This window comes from Cannabis sativa, chromosome 6, assembly GCF_029168945.1.
Source record: "Cannabis sativa cultivar Pink pepper isolate KNU-18-1 chromosome 6, ASM2916894v1, whole genome shotgun sequence".
Taxonomy (NCBI): domain Eukaryota; kingdom Viridiplantae; phylum Streptophyta; class Magnoliopsida; order Rosales; family Cannabaceae; genus Cannabis; species Cannabis sativa.
Window position 1 is genome coordinate 42,700,783 of NC_083606.1, and position 7,907 is coordinate 42,708,689.

The following is a 7,907-nucleotide window of genomic DNA, read 5'->3' on the forward strand; positions in this document are numbered from 1 at the left end:
TTTCTTCTGACTACCATTTTAAGTTTAATCTCTAGCGATACTTATCTTCTACTTTGTTTCATCTATAATTTTTTTTATTAGAATAAGTGGGTTTGAGTTAGTTTTTTTTTTTATTATTATTTTGTTCTTGCCTCTATTGAATTCTTATGTTACAATCCTTTCTCTCGATTTATCCCTCTTCCCTCTGGTTCCCATGCTATTCGTCTACACCTCTGTCTAAGATTCCGTCGACATCAACAAAACCACCCAAAGAACTGGGAGAACCCCAAAATCTCGAAACCCATTCTTTGAACTTCGCTTCGCCCAATGCAATACCACAGAGATGGACAACGCATGCGAACCCAACCCCATAAACCCATTTTCTTTGTTGAAGCCCTTAAATCTCAAACCCAATCCACAAATTTGCTACACAGCTATTTAATTTTGTTGGTGTATTTCTTTTAGGCGATTTTGGGATCTCCAGAACTCATCTTCTCCCCGTAACTTGTCTGAGGGCTCCTTTCATTGCAATTGTTTTGATCAGTTTCTTCCATCTCCAAATCTTCGCAACTTCGCCCTTGATGTAGAGTGATGTGAGTTTTGTTGCTCCTGATGTAGATTCTAGGTTTCTTGCTACCAGTTAAGAGTAGTTTATTAGTTTATTTTATATTCTTATAGATATTGAGGTTAGAGGAAATTTAAATAGTTTATTAGTTTTGATAAACCTATCATTACTTCTTTTAGGTGTTATGATGTGTGAATATAGCTTTAGATATAACTCACCTAGGTTACAACTATTTTGTTTTTATTTTCATTAAATCTCTGTTTCCATGCTCTTAGTGCTTTTTTCTTTTCCTCGTTGAGCTTTTTGAAATTGGACTAAGAAAGATTTTCATTTGTTGATTCCAATGCATGTTTGACAAATTAACATATGATAAATGGAAGGAAGCAAGAGGCTTCAAATCTCTCTAGAAAAGCTTATTTAAAATCTGAAATCGTGCACCTATATCTCTCTGTTATGCCTGTGTGTAATATTTCTAAGGTTTACTGTGTATGTGTAATTTTACTAATGTTTTGAGGGTTTATATACTTTTTAGTTTGGTTGGCTGGTGATACGACTATTAAATGCCTTGTTCTAAGTAGTTGGATATCTAATTCTTTCTTAGGTTTGAAGTTGTATTTTTGTTTGTCTCTGTTGATAGCCAAAGAAAAAACAACTATATGCATCCAAAAACGAAGATGATTAATCCATGTTAATATATTTCCTAGTTAGTTACAATGCATATTGTTTTAGTGAAATAGGATAGAAATTTTTTCAAACCTGGTTGGATGTACCGACTCCTTCTATCTTCTTTCAAATCCCTAACCAGTTGAAACACCTGAAGAGTTTTTAATTAACAACCAGTCAATACAAGATTGTAAAGCCATCATAAATTTAATTTAACTCATACCTTAACAAATATGACCCTGATTTGCTCTTCAGATTTGTTCAGGCCAATTAAGATTTGTTTGCGTTAAGAAAAATTAAAGTGAAAGCGAACAAAGTAAAGAAAAAAAATTAATTGAAGATAATTTGTGTATATATAGTATATATAAAGATATAAAGATACAGTACTGTTAAAAAATCAAAATTTAAATTTTAAATTTTGAAATATTTATTTCAAATTTTTGTTAAATAAATGCTTTTTTTACCCTAGATTAGTGCAATCTGTTATGAATTTAAATTTAAATTAATATCTTTATTTTATTTTAAATCTTTCACTTAATGTTTGTTACTATACGTGTTTTATTTTTCAGATAAGTTAAAGTTAATATTTATAAATTATTGTTAATTAGCCTCTTGTTTCTTGTATGGTTTTTGCACTAACACTGCCTTTTAACTAATTCAGATATTACGAATTGGATTCGCAACATCGAACAGCATGCTTCAGATAATGTCAAAAAGATCCTGGTAGGAAACAAGGCTGATATGGATGAAAGTAGAAGGGTATGCTACTTTTCATTGCGACTTGAATTCTGGCTTAAAGTTTATTTTGACTTTTTTCTGTCATTATTTGATCATATTACCTCCTAATTTGTAGGTTGTGCCCACCGCTAAGGGCCAAGGCACTTGCTGATGAGTATGGATCATTTCCTTTCAACCAATTATTTTTTTCCTCTTTCATTTATTGATTTATTCTCCCTCTCTCTCTGATTTTTTTTCTCTTTTTTTCATTCTCAGATTTGAAAATGAAAAATGAGAATAGCATAATAAGAGTAGCTTGAGGAAGAATTTTTGTTGTTGCAGGTATAATTCTGTTGTATTTTTTTTAATCTATAGGGTTTGGAAAGTTTGAAAAAAAAAAAATCTCTGCTTAACTTTCACATTTAATCTTTGAAATGGATTTTGGATTTAATTTGTCATTATTATTTTATTGTTTTGATATGTCAAGAAATTAGGTTCTGATTCGAGTATTTATAGTCTGAATTAGGAATTTTTTATTTATGTTCATATTCTTTTGGTTTTGGTTCAAATTTATTTGATGGGTTCAGATTCCATTATTGAGAACTTGATGTTGGAAGTTTAAAATTTTCATTCCTTTAGGAAAATTTTCAAGTCCTACCTACCATTCTGAAAGAATATTCATTTGCAAATTTCAGAGAAGTAATATTAGAGTATACAATGTGGACAAAGGCTGGAAAGTGCAGAAAAACAGTGTTGTCATAGGTTTGTGATGGACTATTACCGATACATCTCTTTCCTCAGATCAACGTTATCTGGTAAGTTGTATATCATTTGTACTTTATGTATAATTGGTGTTTTTGCTCTTCATAATTTTAAAATGCCTTTTGTTTTATACATTAGATTTATGGTTTCTGGGAATTAGGACAAAATTATTGGTAACGGAATTTTGATTTTTCATTTTACATGGCTCAACTTTTGCATACTTTTTGTTGCGTTTAGTAAATTCCTTTTGTTCACATATCTTTTAGTAATTTGAGGATTTTTCTCCAGGACTTATCTTTAATCTAACGGACTTATGTTTTAGTATTATAGGTTTATGCCAGTATGTCACCTATTGTCCATATTATTAACGTGGGGTATGTTGAAATGGAGTCACTAGCTAACGTTACTGTATGAAATGATTTATAATTTATTTGGACAATGATATTCTAATTTGTCACGTAAAGAAAAATGAGTGTATGTCATTATCTCTGTTCTTGGAAAATTACCTTTCCTTAAATATACTTATGAAAATGTGACAAGGTTTGACACATTCATTCACAGCTTATCTAAATGTTGATCCATTTACAGGTGAGGAAACTTTCATAAAATATAATTTTTAGTTGGAAAGTCTTCTCTTTGCTCATTACCAAGTTCCTAATGCAGGAGAGATGTTTACATTTTGCTATGCGCACACTCCTCCATACATAACTTACCGAATTATTTCGAAAGATAGTTTCATGCATGAGCCAGTTTTTATAACAGTATGAGATCCAATCATGATGCATGACTTTTTTCTTGGGATAGATATTCATAATTCTCTTATTTCCTGCCACTATATATGTAATTGGTTAATTAATATATTGGAATTACTATCTGTTATTGTAGGATTGGTTTCAATTCTTTTGTTCATTACACTTATTGTAGTTGTGCTACAATCAAAATAAAAAATACCTAACATAAAATTTAGTATACGTGCCTCGCACGTAGTTTTTTGCTAGTTTGTTACTATACGTGTTTTATTTTTCAGATAAGTTAAAGTTAATATTTATAAATTATTGTTAATTAGCCTGTTGTTTCTTGTATGGTTTTTGCACTAACACTGCCTTTTAACTAATTCAGATATTACGAATTGGATTCGCAACATCGAACAACATGCTTCAGATAATGTCAAAAAGATCCTGGTAGGAAACAAGGCTGATATGGATGAAAGTGTTATCATTAATAAATTGTAACATTAACAAAGTATTATTATTGTAACCTAACTTGACTGAAACAGAAAAAGGTTCTGTTCTTTTCAAGTGATCTTGATGCTAAGAGAATTGTAATAATAATATTAATAATAGTGTTGTGATTTACAGGATGTTAAGTTTGATGAGGGGCCAGGATTGTTGTTGTAGTAACTAAAATTAAATATTAAAAATAAATTCAACTTAAAAATCATAAATCAAATTAATTTATTTTGCAACAAAATTTTAGTAGTAAAATTCACTATTTGTTATGATATTTTGTTAGTAAAAATAATTTTTTTAACTATATATTTGCTACTAATTCAATAACTATATATATTTTTTTAAAAAAAAAATATAATTTATGTTAATCATATTTTTTTAAGGATTAAATTAGTAGTTAATGTATATTTAATATAGTAATAATTAATCTTATATTTTAAGGAAACTAAATAATTACTTGGTACATATAAATTATTAATAATTGTAAAAATAAAATATTTTAAGACTAATATTTTAGTTGTAAAATATCATTAACTTTTACTGACTAACTATTTCGTCACAAATTTTAAATTTTTAATGACTAAATAATTTTAGTCACCAAAAATTATTAGTCTCGCCACTATTATAATTTGGCGCAACAGTTTTAGTGACTAAATACTATTTTAGTCACTAAATATAACAAACAGTGACTAAAAAATTGGTCATTGATTTTTTTGGTTCCAAATAAACATTGTCTCGTGACTAAAATTATTTACGACTAAAAATTAGTCACAAAATCTAACTATTAGTGACTAAGTTGATTTGGTCACAAAAAATCTAATCGCTGAAAATGTATTTTCTTGTAGTGAATATAAAGTATATTATCTTAAATAAAATTAGGAAATTATCTTTAAATAAACTTTAAAACATAAAAATTGACATAATTAAAAAAGCTTAACTATCATTGTTCAAATCAGTATACTCTAAAAATTCATCTGCATTCGAGCTAAGCCTTGAACCATCAAGATTATCAGGGGATTCAGCCGGCGAGGTAGGGTAATAAAGTTGTCCAGTCTGCGGTGTAGGTAAGATCTCCACAAATTGTCGAGCCTGCGGGCGAACCAAAATAGGTTGTTGCTGTTGTTGCTGACTCTCCGCACTGAAAAACTGACCATATATAGGTTGTTGTGGAGATCCTCCCATTTAACCATACACAGGTTGTTGCTGCAACAATGACCCAAATTGACCGTACATAGTGTTGGGTTTTGTGCCCTAAATAAAACTCATTTCAATATAATCAGATTTACTTATTAATAAAGATCAGAAATAACATTTTATGTTGCATGGTTCACATGATTTATTTCATAATTATATGTATATAATGTATGAATTCTTTTTAAGTCCAGAACATATGAATTTGTTAAAGATTATAGTGTTGTCGGCACAGTGGAATATAATCTTAATTATATGTTCAAAAGTTTATTCCCTGATTTGTCAGAACACTGGATTTAGACTGACATGGTATAATCAGTGATAGGTATTCTTACACCTTGGAAAAGTGTTATGTCATTTCCAGGACATTGGCAAAGTTTACCAGTATCGGATGTATGGAGTATACATCGGAAGAGACCGATATTGAACTTTGATTAGTACTCTTCAAATATTCAAAAGGAAACTCCAACAATGACTAACCTTTCCATTACGTCTTGAATCATTGTATGGAATATTATGAACTACAATATTCTCCACAATCCAATCCGATTACCACTTTCTAAGACACTGAAAATTTTCAAATAAGTTTCTGTCTCTTCATCAATAAACATGTAGAAATGAACATTTTTCCTTGCCAAGTCACTAACATTCTTTGGCTGTTGTACTATGTCATAATTTCCTAGCAAAGGTGTGAGTTGTAACTATGAGAAAATGCAAAAATCCAAGCTTAAAAGCAATATAATTTTGCAATGTTCTAAGCTAAGAACATTGTACACTAAATAAATAAAAAGTAAATTTATTTACGGGTATGACTCCGTATGTATATTATGGAAAACTGTCAAAAACAATGGTCTGATCCATGTAGAATTAATGAACAATGTAGATTCAGCTAGAACAGCTTTCTTGGATGAATTAATATGTTTCTGGTCTAAAAACTCTATTTGTGTTTTCATTCTAACTATCAAAATATTAATAAAAATAAATAATAGAACTTGAGATTACCTTGACATCAACTATCTTGTGTAGGAAAGCCATTTCAGACATGAGATCGTAAACAATAGGATTCTGCTCTATGCCTTCCATTGACATTCCAACACCAACCTAAAAGAGAGTATGGACCAAATACATGATTCATATCACATAATTCAAAAGAAAAGATTCGAGAACAAAAATTATTTAAATATGGTAGCAAGCATCTACTCAAGTAATGTTCATAGAGATTTTAATACCACATCTATTTTAGAAAATTCAGATTAATTATATCTCTCGGAAAGGTATAATGGGTAATGACAATGATGTGACTGCAACCTTGTGGTATGAAAGAAAAGCCGATCAATTATAAAAAGACTTGCCATGGTTGAGTTTTCACTTGTGCGAGCATCAATAGATCTAGAAGCTATTGCATCTAAAATCCCATACATCTCAATATTTCCTGCAAAGTTGTGCAGAATACACCTGTAAAGGAAAATAGCAACAAATCAAGACCAAACAGGGAAATTGTGCCCATGAAATTATAAATACAGTAAGCCAATAAAGAATAAAAGCTTTGAAGCATCTTGATACGTTTATACCTGGAAGAGAGTGGCGAGAGCTGAGGTTGCAGCAGCATATGTTGAATATCACAATAAAAGCAATACCACTGGGCAAAGAGGATAAGAAACGAGATCCTTATACCAAATTTCAAAATCTAACATATGCACCATATTGTTCAAGTCCACTATATTAAATTAGAAAATGGAGAAAAGGGTAATCATAGGTTGAGAGCAAATTACCTCAGCAATTAGAAATTTTGAAACAGATAATCTAGGTTTAGTAAGACTTCAAAGCAAGGTATGTAAATGTTCAGTAGTTCCAATGTCAATGAAATTACAACAAAAACCACTAGCATAAAATATGCAAATATAAAACACTCACAATTTAGTAAAGAGTAGCGAGTAAAGACAATGTCACAATTTTGAATTTTGAATTTATAACACAACAGAACTACAAACCTAAAACGATAATAGGTAACAGGAAAGTGATGGCCAAAACATCATCTTCTCATGAACAAACTTAGGAAATTTTAACGCCACAATATATAATGTCTTTTCCTTTTTCAAATAAAACAACTGTGGCCAAAAGGAACAAATCTTTTACTTTTGTTTCAAAGAAATGAATCAAAATATCAAACGTTTTACATAACGTAAAAGCATAATAATCTGAATTCTAGGGAGTACAAGTTGTTGGAATAGGAGGCAAAGATACAAATTTATTCACAATCAAAGCAACTGTAATTGAATAAAAACTATCAAATAATCATAGATTCGCTTAACGTGACCGCAACTACTAAGTACATACACACAAAAACCAAATCTAAATTTCCTTTCATTACTGAAAACAAAATCTTATCACCCATCTTCAAAGAAAATAGAAACACTTGAATGGAATGTTTGAAATGTCAATGCACATATTTAAAGAAAATGACTGTCAAACTGACAAAGTAAATTTTTCTTTAATTATTCAGTTAAAAGAGTAAATTACTCTTCAAATAATACCACCCGAAAAGATATATGCCAAAACAATAATAAACTAATTTTATTTTTTCTGAATTGATAAATTTGATTTCATTCTCTGATGTTACCACAAGATTTATTAACAATTTTCATTTTAAATAAAAATAACAATAAAATAAATTATAAGCTAAGACCAAATAGATACTTACAAACCTTAAAGATATATACAGAAATAAATAATTCGGCCCTGCCACAACGATTATAACAGCCATAGACAATACAATAGCGATAAAAATTAATGTATACCTG

The 7,907-nt window shown here is 29.6% G+C and overlaps 1 long non-coding RNA gene across 2 annotated transcripts; it reads left to right on the plus strand.

Moving 5' to 3' along the window:
• Window positions 1–1,811: 1,811 nt before the first annotated feature.
• LOC115711589 (uncharacterized) lies at window positions 1,812–4,046 on the plus strand. Of its 2 annotated transcripts, XR_009688628.1 has the most exons (5): window positions 1,812–1,966; window positions 2,061–2,099; window positions 2,201–2,266; window positions 2,620–2,739; window positions 3,806–4,046. It is a non-coding gene; the product is annotated as an uncharacterized LOC115711589 (long non-coding RNA). The 2 variants fall into 2 exon arrangements; XR_004010551.2 differs by lacking the exons at window positions 1,812–1,966; window positions 2,061–2,099 and having other exon boundaries at window positions 2,129–2,266.
• The last annotated feature ends 3,861 nt before the right edge of the window (window positions 4,047–7,907 follow it).